A 17,389-nucleotide genomic window follows, 5' to 3' on the forward strand; every position below is an offset into this window, starting at 1 on the left:
AGAGAGTGTTGTGACAATAAAATATTGGCTTTTGGCTAATTTTCGGGCCACTGACTGTTGCTTTGTGTGATTTGATTAAGAACCCTGTAATCTATTCTGGAGGATGTACTATAGTGATGAACTTAAACCTTCTACCTGCTGTTTTGTCACCAGCTTTAAAAAAATTGTATTGTAATTGTATTTTCAGTTGCTTTGCAATGAGTTTGCTGCAAATGCAATAGACACTATTTTTTCCAAACGTAGTGAAAACTGCAGTTATTAAAGGATAAACTCAGTCTATTAGAACGTGGGTCTGCTTTTCTATTGATTATGATAACACTGTTCTCACTCAAGTCAATTCCTGAAATCGAGAGAGAAGAGAAGTCAGAAGGGGCAGAAACATAAGCAGCTGAAATTTATAACACACATTTTTAGTATTCCCCTCAGGCCAACTGGACGGTAAACTTTGCTCTCTGAGACAATATTGATTGAATAGTTTGACATTTTAGTTTTATTTTACATTTTTATATACTCAACAAGCCCACCTACACATTTGGACATTATTTGAGCATTTTAATGCTTATATTATGTTTTTTTTTATATATATTTACTTATGTATACTTATTTTTACTCTTATTATATTATCCTTTATAGCACACTAGTCTTTTTAGCTTAGCCTCAGAGTATAGGGTATTTCACTGCACATATTGTATGAGCATGTGACAAACAAAACCCTTTGAGTCTTGAATTACTACAGAAATAAGACGAAGAATAGTACAGTAGTACATGAAACAGGTAACCTGAAAAAAATCATGTGCCTAGGCAGCGCTGATCAAATATGAATCAATATTCTGTTACGTTAATGCCCATTTCTCTCCTCAAATGTTTTCGGAAACATCTTGTAGTGTACCGTTTAGCTGTAAAATGAGAAAGTTTGTGACGCGGTCGCCATTGTAAAATCTGTTGGAGAAACGCCAAGTTCTGGTCACATGACCGGAGCACAGCCAATAGGAACGCTCTCTCAATGAAATGACCTGTGATTGGTCAAAGTCTACCGTCACGGGCTAGATTTTTTAAAGCCTGAAAACAGAGCCATGAGGAGGTGCAGAAGTCTAGTTATCTCTCAGAACACTTGAATTATAATATGTTGAAAGGTTATTATGGAATTTTTACCTGACGGTGCCATAAATATACTGCCTACTGCCACTTTAATTAACGACCCCCAACTTTAGCCAATTCTAATCTAAATAAAAAAACTCTAGTTTTTCAGTGTTTCCCTTTTTGACATTTAATAAAATTAATGCTAGAAATGATTCCACTAAAAAAAACGTTTTTATTTCCTCTTGAATAATTTTTATTTATTTATTTTTTCTTCTTTTCTTCTGTCTCATTGTCTTAAGAAACTTTTGTCTTCTATAAAACTATGTAAATTAAAAACAAATAACCTTTTCATTGTTCTTTGCAATACTCCTTGAGCTTTAACCATTTTATAATGTAATGTTTCAAGTGAGGGTGAAAAGGGCAGGAATCGTGCCTCTTGAGGCAAATTTGTGATTTGGGATATTAGGGATGCACCGATTCCACTTTTTCACTCCCGATACCGATAGCGATACCTGGGCTTTGGGTATCGGCTGATACCGAGTACCGATCCGATGCCTCACTGTGTGGAAGTGACTGGGATCATTCTTTTATGTGTAAGGCAAAATCAGGCTTGACTTAAACATTGCTTTCCTAACTTTTAAAAACAAAATGTAACAAATAAATACATAGATATAAATGTAGTGAATTGTTATTTATTATTAAAATAGCACCTTGGTAAAAAAATCTTCAAAATGAACAGGAATCACAATTCCAGTGTAATCTTTTTTTAATGCAGCAACAAATTGATCAAAACTTAAACAGGAATTCAAATTCTAGTCTATAATGTATATAGTATATAAACAAAGAACTGAATTTAATAGATGGGCCCCATCGTCACTGATATCCGATCCAGCTATTTGAGTCAGTATTGGCCCGATATGCGATCCGGTATCGGTATCAGTGCCTCCCTAACTATATTAATAACATTGACTTGACTTGAATTGAGTCAACGATGTATAAGGAGGTGAGAATGTAAGGCAGAGGAGATGAAATGAGAGGCGATGGTCCTTTTAAATGTCAGAACTTTATGATATTGATTTTACAACACATTCCACATTGCTGTCTCATATACTGTATATACAACCACCGTGGCCTGTCTTTCTGTTTCTATTTCTCTGTATCTTCTCTTCATCCTGACTCACCTCTTCTCTTCAACTCGTTCCCCATCCACCATTCTTTTAATCTTCCTGTCTCCTGTATCCTCCTACCAACCCACACCTCTCACACCAAACTCCCTTCCTCCCTCTGCCTGCCACCTACTCTCTACTCTCCATCCTTTCCCCCATCACCCATAAGTCTTTCCCCTCCTCTCTCCACGTTGCTGTCTCCTTATGTTCTTCTCACACTTACTCCACGTCTATCTGTTCCTTAACCACATGTCCTTTTCTTTCACTCTCCGTCCCACCCTCCCTCCATCTGTCCCAGCGCTCTGCAGTGATATGAACTGATGTGTCAGCTGAGTTGATCATTCCCTCCAGCTGCTGTCTGCCAACCGCAACTCTCTTTCCCTCATGTGTCGCTGTGACTCTTCCTCCCTTTCCCCTCTGCCTCTCCTTGTCACTCTCGCCGCCTCTCTCCTTTCCGCCTATCTATCTTTCACTCCATCCCCTCTCCGTCTCTCTCGTTCCTCCCCTCCCATCCCATGCTCCCACCCTCTCTTTTATCCCCCCCTCCGAGACGGGCCTGTCAGGAAGATTCAGCCACTTGTCCACGAGCAGTCTGATGTTGTTCTGTCTACATGCGTATGCGCCGCACGCTATGTTGAGTACTCATTTGTGTTTGTGTGTGAGAGAGACGAAGAAAGGGGTGAGGGAGGGTGTGAGTGTGTCCCGTAGACATAAACCAGGTATGACCACAGCTGTGTCTTTCTCTTTGTTTTAGGATCAGATATGAAAGGTATAAAATTCAAGAAAAGGAAAGATATTAGGTAGGGTTTCCATTTGAGTGAAGCAGAACAGACAGAGGAATGTAAACAAATTTGTAGCCCAGGACAGATTGGATGAGTGAAAGAGGGATGGAGGGAAAGGGAGGGAGGGCTGGGAACGAGTGGGTGGATGTAAACAGATTTAGATGTTCGTGCACAGATGGGAGAGGGACAGAGAGCAAGCGAAGAGATGGAAAAGGGGTGGATGAATATTGCCAGATTTAGATTCTATGCGAGTTAAGGGAAGAAAATCAAATTGAAACGCCCTTCAGATGTGCTGTATTCCTCAACAGGTGTTTAATATACCTTGACCAACCACTTTAATAACAAACTACTGTAGAGGGACAGATTGAGGAATGAAACTAGCGATGAATGGATGAAATGTATAAATTGTTTTTCCTCTGAAATACATGTTAGTTATAAACCAGCAGTTCAATCAGGAAAGTTATGTTTTTTTAAAAATTGGTTTAGACTTCCTCCTGATCTGTCAGCAGCATAACCCCACATTGATTCTGCTTGGAGTCATGATACTGGCATGGTGTGGAGGGTGTTGGCCAGATGTTGGCATCAGCATCTTGAGCTGGAAGCAGCAGATAATTGGGTTTAATTAATTTTTAAAGACCTGATATAGATTTAGGCAAGATCAAGGTTTCGGTTAAATGTTAATAAAATTAACACATACTGTCTTGTGCTTGATGTCCTATTTAACATTTCAATAATAAGCCCAGCCTTTCCCTAGCCTTAAAGGAATAGTTTGACATTTTGGGAAATGTCTGTCTGTACACAAACTATGTAGCTAAAGCCAGCAGCCGCTTAGCTTAGCTTAGCACAAACACTGAATACTGCTACCTTCGCTTTGTCCAACAGTTACAAAATCCACCTACCACCATCTCTAAAGCTCACTAATCAACACGTTATATTTAGTTTGGTTAATCCCTGTAGTAAAATGCAACTCAGTGTCCACTGTAACTTCCTGAAGCACCGCTGGTTGCCTGACAACCTCACAGTGACCACAAGACTCCAGGAAGCTACTAAACATAACCATAAAATACATTAATAATGCTTTAGTTGCTATAACTCAAGCCCCCAGGAAGAGTGTGCCGGGCTTTGAAGCAAATTTTACATAGTGACCAAACGGTGGAATTACAACTTCCGTGTCCGTCACGTGACGTCATTGGGCCCAAAAATACTTTTCGCCATAGACTTACATTGGGAAAGAGACGTCTGTAAATCAACTTCCCAGCACGAACACTTGAATAACCCTTATTTAAATAATTTGTGCAATCACTATTAGTGCATTTTACAAAGTTGATAAAAGTTGTAAAATGCACTAATAGCCAAAAATAGAGTTATTTCCCTTCCTCCGTTCATGTGAGTGAGCCCCAGACGGAGGCTGGACCGAGGCTGGACCGAGGGCTGGACCGAGGGCTGGGAGGCGGAGTTAAAGGAAACACTACTACGCCTGCTCTATGGGCCCAATGGATGCGGTAGATCACCAGACAATTCAGGTAATTTTATGCTCGGAAGTTGAGCTTTTTTGTACTTCATGCGCCACTGAGCAACTCTCTCGATGCTGTATCCAGTTGTCTTTATACATCCATGCTATAAGCGGATATACTGTATATTGCAAAAGTGTATATTATTGGGAAAACAAATAAAATGTTGTCAGTGAACAGATACGTTTATGATAATGTAGTGACTCGTCAGATACATCAATTAACAACATTTCCTCATTATATTGACATCAAATTATATTACGTTTATCTCAAAATGTTTTGCTAAGTCTTCCTAATGTGCTGTCGCATTGCAAATTAGAAGTAAACTGTAGGAAAAGACTGAAAGACTCGAAGCTTGGAGGTTGACATGAACAGCATTTACGAGTTGGAAACCGGTAAATACTGTGACAGGAATGCAGCCTAAGTAAGAAAAGTGTGGAAAGGTTTGAGTGGGTAGTAGCAGAGAGGTGTGGCTTACATGGAATAATCCATGATGGAGCAGAGGGGAAACTTTCACCAAGCACCATTAGTAAACCGTATTACGACAGCACGAGGTGACAGCCGAGACAGGAGGGGCTCTGAGGAGTTGACATGACATAGTGCTACTACTCAACACTCAGAGCTTGACACTAACACTGCCTAGGTTAAGGTTTGAAGGCTCTGCTGACAAAATATTCTGCTCTCAGGTGTCACATCACAGTATAAGTGGTTAAATGTGCTGCCTGTGTCCCCTAATTGGCTTAAGATTGAATCCCACCACAACTTTCTCCTCAGGGCTGTCTGCTCTGTTGCATTCCAACCGTCTCAATTAAAAATGGCGAGTGGACTGCTTACTTTGCCTTTTAATTCAATTCAACTTTTTATGCATTCATGGCACTGTATGGCATATGCAAAAAAATTGCAGGGTATGCTGAACTCCAACACACACACACACACACACACACACTCATGGCAGTAGCTTAATTTGCCTCACAGCAGCATGTAATATATTATTAATGCAATACTTGTCACTAAACATTTGTCACCTTTGCTGCTAACCTCTAGCTTCAATCCATATGATATTGATCCACATGCACAGCTGGCTATTTATGGTGGGTGATGTATGAAAAGAAATCAGATACTATTTACAGTAAATCCTGAAAATCAATGGCCTTCTTACATGTTAAGGTAATTTGTTGATGTTGATTTTATCTAAATCAAGAATACCTACGTGTAATCGTCTTATATGTTTCATATTTTGCTCTATTTTGCGTTCATAAACTGAAGGCTGGGCACACAATGGAGCCCAGCGAAATTACTCTAGCCACATGTTGATCCGTGCCACAGCTTGTACATAATATTTTGGTAATTTCCATCCCACGAGCCTCCTGTCCTAAATGAATGACTAACAATATTGCTGAACGAAAAGTGAAAATCGAACTGCAGCGAGCTACGACGACAAATACATTTTTTTTTGACTATACAGCCGTAACGTCTGCCTAAAAGATGCTGATTGAATGAGTTTCCTGCCTTTGTTTTGAGCAGAAATGATGAATGGGTAACCTTAAGAGGCAATAAAGTTGGGCAATGATGCCGTCAGCAGGGAGTGAGATTTGAAAATGACAAAAAAATGACATCCAGTCAAACTAAATAGCAAGAAAAAGGGTAACGAGTAACCTTGAATGTGTACCATCATGTAGCAAATGTGTTAATAATTTGACAAAGATGCTGACATTTATCAGACCTTTAAACTATTGAGTTTAGGTTGGTTCTGATGTTATTCTCTTGATACATTTGAATACATAACTTCCCCATTATAATGTTGCTCTAGCAAATAGCCAGCCACTGTGTGTGTGTGTGTGTGTGTGTTGGTGCACAAATGCCAATCATCATCTAAAATGTGGGCAATGGCCAATCACCAAGCTGTGAAGTGACCAATCATGCAGTCACATTGGTGTTAAATGTCAATCATCATTGGTGAATTGGCTCAGGGACGTGAGAAGCCAGCTGGCAAATTAGTCATCTGAATTGCACATCAGTGATCCCACATATGCGAATACACATAGAAATGCTCGCACAAAGGCCAGTGCACTCACACAAACACACTAAGCCACATATAGTACATGCCTTTATGCATGTGCCTGAACAGCGTTCTGGGTAATTATTCTACATGTTGCTATGACAGACACAGAACTGCACTTACTGTACACTGATATGGGCAATGTGCTCACACTAACTGCTCCTAATGATACTGTACACACACACACAACATGACAGCCGAGCTAGCTACACAACACTTTTTAAATTTGTAATCCTAATTAGATAAACATTTAACAAGCGGAATCATTTACGTGATGATAATGACTTTAGGTGTGCACACTGGGGATTATGTAACAGCATAATGGGTTGTGGTATTAGGGTTTTCCCTGGTAATGTAATCTGCCATGCCATTATCATGAGGGATGTGTGTAGTTTGGGAAAGTTGGGTTTTGTGACAAACTTCTACACTTAGACACACTATTTAGAAAATTGTGGCCAGTAATAGCTGATAGAGACCCGAAGCCAAAAGGCTAGCCTCCGCTTCACTAGCGTCTGTTATTCAATGCAGTCTCTCATGCAGCATTTCTGTCTTTATGTAAAAAATTAAACATGTCCCTCGGTAAGACAAATCGGTATCCACTATAATGCTATATGGTTACTGTAGGTAGTAAACTAGTTAGCCAGGCATGCAATTGCAGCCTATGTTAGAGCAGATAAATATGCCTCTAAATACATTTCTTAAAATTTTGCTTGTGTTTTCCCAAAATAAAAAAGACACCAACTTCTAAACTTTTGAAATGCTGAGTATCACAGTAGTTATGGTTGGTAAGGCTATGATTGGACAATTGCTGTTTGGGGGAGAGGTTTAGTGAATAGTCAATAGAGTGGTGCAGGGATGACGTATTTTTGTAGTCCAACCCAGAAGTTAGCTTCACCCTGAGTTCCATTGACAAAAAGACAATGGGATTTTTCCATTGAATTTTGGATTATTGCAGAAAATAAGCTCTGTGGCAAACAGACATTTATGATACCTACATGCTTTGTTCTGCAAGATAATCTCCACAAATGAAAACAATTTGTATGATTTTTGAAACATAAATAAAATCGCCATAAGTAAAAAGCTAATGTTAGGCTATAAACGAACTACACCACAGTCGCATGAGCGCGAGTATACACAACGAGACTGTAAAGGCGGACGCGTCGATGTGATGACGTTTTGTAGTCTCATTTAGACACTTATTTTTTAAGACACATAAAAGCTTCAAAATTCACAAGTGGGATATTTACTGAAGTATTTTATATCGCAGAACAAAACTTTAAAATCTCTTCAGCTTGTGTTAACCACAGACCTTATTTCAGGCATCTAACTAAAAAGATATAAAAAAAAAACATTGACTTTGAGATGAGGGAACCAGAAGTGCAAAAATGCTAACTAATGTCCGGTTGAAAATGTTTTGTTTTTTTAAATAAACAGAACCGCTAATGTTTCTCAAAACTCTGATGCTTCCAGTCCGGGCTTCATCACAGTGAGGAAATACTATACGGAGGCGGGGTATTGGTTTGGTTTTGTCCTAACCAATCAGTAGCGAGTGATTTATGCATCCCGCCAGTCACTTTCAGTCGACATGAACGCTGTGGTAGTAATAGCTTGAAGCAGATAGTTTTGCATTTTTCACAACGTTTCAAGGTTTAAGAGTTGTTATTTCTGTGAGTCTCCTTAGAACAACTTGTACATCTTGTTCCATCTTATTCATTCTCTTCAAGTAATGCGTTTGTGTCCGAACCACAATGGTTTGGACCAACCAGCGTCCTGTGAGGAGCTACTGGCAGCTACGGGCGTGTTTAAGGTGTGTGTGATGTGACACGAAGAGGTGACTGTTCATTCAAAACAACAATGGAGAGGTTACCATAGATACTGCAATAGTCAGTCATATCAGAACTGGAGAGTATTTCATCATTGAAAGAAGGCTTTTCTTGATGGAAAAGTTGTTTTTGCTCTTCTCCTGACTGGCTTCGGCAAGAGTTTGAGTGACAGTTAATCCAATCACCTGCCAAGTATTTTTTGAAAGAGCCTGCCCTTTTCCAAACAGTTTTTCCAATGACAGCTTTTCAGATGGTTCTGTGTAACAAATCCATCAGTTTATTTTTGTGTCCATTTTTCATGAATATAGCTACAAGCTGTGCAGGAAGATGACATTAACATTCTTAATCCCACCTACAAAACTCAGATCGGTCGACTGTTTCTCCAGCCGGTGGGAAACAGCCATCAATAAGCACAAAACCAGACATATTTGAGTCACTAAATAAATCTGAAATGTCGGCGGCAATTGGTTGCAATGGTTTGTTAAAAAACAGATTGACATGCAGATTAAGCTGCAGGAGTAGTTTGAGAAGTTTCTTTCAACATTTTAATACTTTCAATACAAGCTTTCGTCACTTTTCAAGCAGGAGGGGTTTAATGCTGACAAAATAGACAAGACGTTTGAGTGGAGTATGACTTGAATCCATTTTACTGTCACAAAAATGACATTCTGTTTAAGGATTTTGGCATTAAGCTGAATTAGTGTAGATCTTTATAAATACTAAGCAATGCATATGTGTCTGCGAAAAGATGATTTTATTCGTTGTGCATCTCAATCTAAGGCCATGAAACAATCAGAGTTTGAAATTTTGTCTGTAATTATGTCATAATTACGAAGAATTTTACTGCAAGAATTAATATCACATTTTGGAGCTATCGTTAATGTAATCAGCACAATATTAAAATACCACCGTGTCGCTATTTATCACTCAATATGTGAACAAAGACTTTATTTTGTCAAAACATGCATGGCATTTCTAAAATGAGGGACATCTCATTTTAGAATATTTTTCTTTCTGTTTCTGTTTTTTTTCCAAATAGGTCACCTTCAATGCTGTTGTTTGTGCTTTTTGCTCCATTAATCAATGCCTGTCTCAATGCAGGCAGCTTTTTCCCCATATCATTTTGCCTCAAAATTATTCTTATTACTAATGACTCTTAGAGCGAACACCTGGGGAAATAAAGGATATAGAGAGAAGGGCTCTGGCAGCTTTGTTATTGTGTGTGGCGCACAATCCCCACATGTGGTCCCGTCAGTTTCAAGGCAAAGTAAACAGAATGCCATGCTGTAGGCTACTGCGGACTTCAGTTGATAAATTGTTGTTTGAGCCTTCAAGTTGTCCTTATACTGTAATTCTCTGGCTGCTGCAACATCCAGGTTATCTTATTGACACTTATTTGAGAGACAACCATACAAGCCTGGATCAGATGTATCAGTAAAAGACATAATAAGGCAGAATAAAACAGAGACAAACATTGCACCACTTAAATCTTTTATTATCACCACCACCACCACAACCACCGTCTCTTTACATTTCTGTTTGTGTTCACACGTTCACATTATAAAAAAGTGCTTCTAAAGGTCAGGATTTAAAAAAGAACAGAGAGGAAAAACTAGATATAACATGGGATATGGTGTTTTAAGTCAATTAGAGTGTTGCACATATTGCTGCTAGATGACAGTGCAGTCTGAGAGGAGATGGGACCATATATTCTGTAGCAGCTGTCTTCAGTTGCAAAAAAGTGACACTTACTTCAAGATTGGATTTGAAAAATAGAAACGTTTTTTGAGGCTTCTGATATGCCTACTATTAGAAGAAGAAAATTGTAAAAGTATGCAAGCTGAACTGCCCCTATGTTTTTTTTAAAAATGAGTTGAATCAAGAAAGCATCACAGCGTGAAAAATAAAACACTTGAAATAAACACAACATTTGACTTGCAGTAATTTGTGAGCAGAAGGTTCAGACTGAAGGCAGTGCTGTGAGTCAAAGTACAAAACGCTGTTACATAATCATGAATTGTGCCCCAATTCTCGGACTTCCTCCACATTTCAACACCAAATTTAACAAGTCTCATTCCCAAGGCTTCTCCGAGTGCAATCAAGAGATGCAGCATGTGTGTGTCCTTTAAAGCAGTGGTCCTCAACCTGAGGGTTGGGACCCCTAATGGGGTCGCGTCATAATTCCCGGGGGTCACCAGATGGTTGTGGAGAAAAAAATAAAATAACATATTAAGAATAAAATAACTGAAGAATGTTTTTTTACATTACATCGCCTGTACCAGTGATATAATTAGCCTTATTGAGTGTAGTGAGAGTCAAAGTGTGTCTGCACATGATTTTCGTCACAAAGCGCGTCACAAATCCACAGTGCCTGCCAGCCACCCACTTTGAGCTTTACAACAGCTCTTCAGAAACCTATGGGTGACGTCACGGAGACTATGTCCATATTTTATACAGTCTATTGTTAAAAACTCAACAACAGTGCGAACATCAACCTGATTAGTCTGGGGGATCTGGGGTTTTTCTAAATGATGCATTTGAGGTCATCCTGAACTTGTAAAGTCAAGAAATATAGTTATATTAACAGCTTTGTGTTCAGGTGATCTTGAGTAATTAGGTGCTATAACCTTGACTGATTGTTGTTAGCAAACATATAGTTATTATACAGTTATTTACAGATTTGTTTCTGCTTTCCTTTCCCCTTTCCTTCGCCATTCTTTCCACCTTTCCACTTCCACTCTACGCTCATCTCTACAAATCTTTGTCGCAGCTGCATCTCGCAACATCTCTGTTAGGGACAAAAATAGTGACTAATTCATCGTGTGTGATAGTCTCTATTGTAGACAGCTGTTTGAACAGACACACAACACCCACGTGAACACGGATTTTTGAACTTTTAGGTGGTTGGTGCGTGTGTATGCGTATGTGATGTGACTGTATTTGCATCAAGGATCAATGACGCAACTTTATTCACATGTCAGAACTGCCAACAGTGGCAAAAGTACAAACAATGCACAGCCGACATTTCTCTGACAAGCAGACAAAATTTGAAAAGTCCTCAGTAGTAGATAGGCAGGCAGGCAGGGAACCCATGTGCAAACAAAGTGAAATCACCCCCAAGATATGTTTTTTTTGAGAATGTGTTTCTCTTTTGAGTCTGTTTGAGAAGACACTTTAATAGAACAGTGCTGTCTGATGCTGGGCTCAGATTTGCAAAAAGTGTCTGAAATGCTGCTTTGAAAGAGCTGTCAGCTTGAAGATAGTGCCTTCTTCTAATTGGAGAGTTGATGATATTGACCAAGCTTGTTTAGCCGCGTACATCACCCTGATGAGACGGTTGAACGGCAGTAATCACTCTTTGTGTACAAGATTATTTACCAATCCATTAATCATAAGACTGAAGCTTAACAGTATATACTGTAGATTGCCTCTTTTCTAAAAATAATGTATGCTTTAGTCACTGTAATTAACGTGCTGTGGCTCAAAGCATTATTCATGCAGTTCAATCCAGTACGGCATGAAAATGAACTTGCAGAGTAGAGTTGCTTTAGCTTAGTAACTTGAGTTGAGTAACATGCTTGGGGAGGATTAAGAGCACAAAGTGAACATGTGCACAGTGAACAGTTTTGTGGTAATGCAGTTAAAATTGCAGAATTGTTGAAAAAGTGTGCACAACATTACTCTACTCAATAACTGATCAAGCAAGTAATGAGAAAAAAATGAAAGCCTGGAAAATTATAAAAAAAATATGTTTCACCTACAGTTTGCTTTTTCAGAAATAACGTTACGTGTAATCGACATTTAAGCTTTTCAGACCGTCTACATAAGTGATTCTCAAAGTGGGGTCCGGGGGCCCCCAGGGGTCCGAGGCACTCTGTCAGAGGGTCCGCGAAATAATTTGCTATAAATTATAAAATTGTGCTGTATCATTAAAAAGTGCATATCTACAGATGGGGGCCATTTGCACCAATAAAACAAGCATAGTAAACAGTGTCCATTACTACTATTAGTAATTACGTACGTACCATTACTAAGGTGGTGTGTTTGTATATAGTGTTAATACTTAAAGTGCTTTCCTGTGTTATTTATAGTATCACTCTAGGGTGTCTATAGTCTGGAATCAACACCAGACAGCCAGACAGGCAGGTACGCATGCAGAGCTGAGTTGTGTGAGCTGTTTATTAAGGTTTTAGGAGCAGTGTCACTAAAACACTAAATTCATATTTTTATTATTTATCACAGTCTTCGTCTGAACATTAAATCCTTCAGGAAATGTTTGCCCTGTAAAATGATGTTCTATAAATCAGAAGAGCAGATTCAGAAATCGTTTAAATAACGTTTCATTAATAATGTTTGGTCACAAATAAAAACAGTTATGATGAACAGTTCTCTAATTATTTTACAAAAAAGGACATGAACACTGTATCGATAACCTACAGCACTCTCGTTCTTGTGCGTCGGGATCACACGCAGAGGGGTGTGACAAAGCGTCGTTATTTGACGCCTTGAGAATAAGAAAGGGGTGAAATATAAACTTTCTGTCAAATTTACCCACGCACTATAGTCTACTCTATGTGTAAATGTGTGTACCCAAGCATAGTGTGTCCTTTCTGTCCATACAGGAGATGCTTCTCTGGCTGCAGAGGTGTAACAGGTGACATTTAAAGCAAGAAGATTTATAAAAGAAAGTGCAGCCTTTCTCTGTGGTCTGGAGGAAAGAGGTGAGGCAAAGAGACACGAAAAGACAAAATGACAGACTGACAGAAATGATGCAGCAGAAAAGGTAGCAGAGGAGAGGTGGAGCGTTAGGCACTGTGGGGATCTGAAAGATGGGGTTAGCTTGGGTGAGTATCTCTCACAAAGGCTGCACTCACAAAAACCTCTCTCACTTTCTCTATTTATCTCTCTGTCTCAGAGCTTTTTAGCCTCATATTTATCTTATGATGTCAAATACAAATTAGATGAGTCTGCAGGAAAAAACAGCAACTTCAAACTACAAAGTAGATGAGGTTGCGTTTAAAAACCCATAAGCTCTCACTCACTGTGCCAAAGTGTAAGAGAGAAAATACAGTTAAACAAAGAATTCGAAGACAGTCTTTTTTTTTTGGACAGCTCTGTCTAGTTTTATGAAAATGATTGCCGGAATGAAAAAGACCATGTTTATGATGAAAAACAGCAAAAATCCCATTCTATTGTATGTACGCAAGTTTTATTATGTGCATGGGGGCAGGCTGAGGGCGCAAGTTAAAGGAAACTCTGCAGGGACTGTTACAGTAAATGTTTTCTGTCGCGAGTAGATGGGAACTTGGCCTCGCCATCAGGTCCAAAAAGACATTTAAAAAAAAAAAAAAAGAATCTCTTCCAGGTGTGTCTCCCTCTCCGCTACCAAACAGAGAAGACTTGAATCTCAGAGCTCCTCATTTGCAAAATTTCAGGTCTAGGCTACAAATCCTTTTATACTAATCGTTGTTGAATAAAATGAAGACAGATCCAGCAACTGCATAATTTCTCGCTTAAAATGTTTTCAGAAACACATTTCGTTGAACTATTTTCATAACATTCAAGAAAAAAAGGTTCCTTTTTTGAAAAGCTGGGAACAGCAGCCCACGAGGGGAAGCGTTCGTCCAATCAGGTGCCTGGTACCTAGTGCCTAGTGTCAGCCAAGCAAGCATCCAATGCTGGGAAGCGAGGCGATCCCTCGTGCCAAAAAACGCCCCTGTGTACACGTACCATAAGGTTTGTTTTTAACCTAGCCGATTGACGGAAATACCTTTTGCTACTGGAGCAGCTGTTAATCACTTGAGTGAGGAGTTAGCCGTCAATTACGGTATAAAACAGAACAGTGGAAAAAATAGCCTTTAATCACCGCAACCATGAGAGGTCCTTGAGCATACAGTCATTAATGTGCCCAAAAAATACATGGCTGATGGGTCCAGTGTGAGAGATTAACTATGGACGCACACACGCGCACACAAGCGCACACACACGGCTGAACATATGATCCCCTCCAGGCTTATGCCTTGCGGAGATAATTAACTCCACATTGCTGTAAAGCCAATTTGCTAGTCTCTTCAGAGGCATACTGTAGGTAAAATATCTTTACTCATACAGTTGCTCATCATTCTATTATTATTTTTTAAAGCTTCTCAGTTTTTTTTTAGTTATTTCAGAGGAGAGTGTTCTGTGTTTGTTGATCCACCCATCCGAAAATCAGACACAATTTCAGGGCCAATGCTGCAAATGTAAAATGAGGAATAACAGTGACTTTCAAAGTGAACATGAACAATTATTTGTCTATTTACTTTTTGTGTAAAGGCAACTATATGGATTGCATGTGGGTGTGTGTCCGTCTATATGGTCCTCAGAAGTGATCAAAAAACTGACAGAACAAGAATGTGCGTGTGTGTGTGTGTGTGCGTGTGTGTGTGTGTGTGTGCGTGTGTGCGCGTGTTTGTGTCTGTGTGTGTGTTTTCAAGATCAGAGCACCACTGAATTAACTCTGACCTTGATGTCTCCGAGCTGTGTTTGTGCGGGCACACAAACATGCACACACACACACACACACACACACTGAACCCTGCATAATGCATAACATCTGAGCAGTGATGGGTGTCTGGGGAGTCCCTGTATAATCTGAACAAAGTAGCAAAGTCCTCTTAGTGCTGACCAAGAAGAACACAGAGCCGCTTACGCAGTAGTGACCTAAACATGGCAGATTTTTAACAAAATTGTCATGTGTGGGGGTTTTATGGAAGAAGAGAACTAATGACACAGTCTTGGGATATTTTTAGAAGTTCTCCATGACTGAATAAAGGAGTTCACACTATTGGGTTACTTAGCAATTTGGGCAATGGCCGTTGTTACAGGTGAGATTATATCAAAGCAAAACATTCAACATTATGAATTTAGCATTAATATGTTATGCAGTAGCTTGAAGAAAAATGTGTTGTTATACTGTACAGTACATAGCCGTGTTGTAGTTAAAGCCACCGAAACCGAGACCACGTCATGACCAAGACCACAGCGTAATCAAGACCAAGTCAAGACCAAGACCAGACCTGTGCAAGTCCCACACTGCAGGAAACACTAACGATAAAATGTGGAACATGCAAAACAGAGGCACTCCTCGAACATTCCCATAAAAACACTCACAGAAAACAAAAATGAAGATTCCTCTTCATCTTGTATTGCCATATATACTGTATGTGTGTGTGTGTGTGTGTGTGTGTGTGTGTGTGTGTATAAGTGTACTATGAGAAATATCTTGATAAAATAATCAAAAGGCATTGCAGAGGTGAATTTTATGTGTTGGAATGTCCCTTTATTTTCAATGAGCAATCACAGTCATGATGATAGTAAATAAGACAACGCACAGGCAATTCAGTGATTTCCCCTCAGTTGTGGTCTTGAAATAAAATTATCTTTATCCGAGGACGAGACGGAGTAAAAATGTGGTCGATTCCGGGATGAGATGGAGACCTTTAAAATCTTGAGTACTACAACACTAGTACATAGAGACTAGAAGGACATTAGTCTGACAACAATGTATGGCAGGTGGATGAATTATAGAGTCTATGTATCTATCTCTGTATTATGGCCGCTGTGCTATGACTATGTATGTTATCAGCTTAGAATAATTATAGTGTAATTATGTCTTTTTTTTTCTTTCTTTTTTTCAGGTAGATCTACAAAGGGTAGGTGTTCTTTTTATTTTCTTTAGGCCTGTGTTGTGTTTTTGGTTGGCTGCCGCACCTACCTATATAGCTTCCTTGTTTATCTCTCTATCTTTCTCTAATGGCTGCCGTGCCGTATCTGTCTGTCTATCTCTAATAAAGTTTCATTGTCACATACACAATCACAACATATAGAGAAATTCTTCGGTACCTAGCTCCAGAATACAACCTCACGGTAGATAGATAGATTCTTGTTTAGGTATATCTACAAAAGGTAGGTCCCATTTGTATTTCCTTTAAGTCTGTGTTGTTTTTGGTTGCTGCGCCTTCCTACCGATCCCTTTATCTATTTATTGATCTATCTCTCTGTGAGGCTGTCGTACCATGTCTGTCTGTCTGTCGGTCCAACATGACCACCGTACCATGTCTGTCTGCCTATCTCAAATTAAATCAACTTCTATTGTCACACACGTTCTCTGTCCTGGCTACCGTGCCATGACTATCTAATACTGGTGCAATAACTTTTTTTCAGGTAGGTCTACAAAGGGTAGGTCTCATTTTTGTTTTCTTTAAGTCTGTTGTTTTTGATTTCCACGCCTTCCTATCGATCGCTTTGTTTATTTATTTATTGATCAATCTCTCTATCATGGTCGCCATGCTGTGTCTGTCTGTCTGTTTTTCCGACATGGCCGCTGTGCGATACACCTGCATTGTGTGGTATCACTATAACAGCTTATCAATTATGTAGTCAATACACTGGAATGCACGTGACTGAATCTAAAAATCGCTCACAGTTTGGCGGTCTTATAGCATTTTGTGTCGTGTCAACTAAATGCTGAAATTCTGTTTTGCCCTCCGGCTAGAGTGAAGGGTCAGTGGCTGAATGTTGCACCCCATCAAGCAGCTGAGCGTTTATTGCTATATATATATATATATATATATACATATATATATATATATATGTATATATATATATACATATGAGCAGTCCAACATTGTTATTGCAAGGTGGCCTCACAAACTGTGAAACCATCCTGTCGACCTGATTACTGTCTCATAAAATGCCTTTGGTTATATTAAATGGTTACTTGGTTTTAGTACAAAAACAATGATATGTCAGTGGCTGGACATATTCATTCTGGCATTCTTCTACCTTCCCAATTAGAGTTTTGTGTTTGCCTATTGACATTTTTCGGGAAGTCGATGGCGATAGTTGACCTCTTGTGAGCTGTGTGATAGTAGCCTCAGGCTGCGAGGCTTGTTCGGCTATCCGTGATGTCTTGGTCTGTAGCTTC

Source organism: Sebastes fasciatus, chromosome 7, assembly GCF_043250625.1.
Source record: "Sebastes fasciatus isolate fSebFas1 chromosome 7, fSebFas1.pri, whole genome shotgun sequence".
In the NCBI taxonomy this organism is placed as follows: domain Eukaryota; kingdom Metazoa; phylum Chordata; class Actinopteri; order Perciformes; family Sebastidae; genus Sebastes; species Sebastes fasciatus.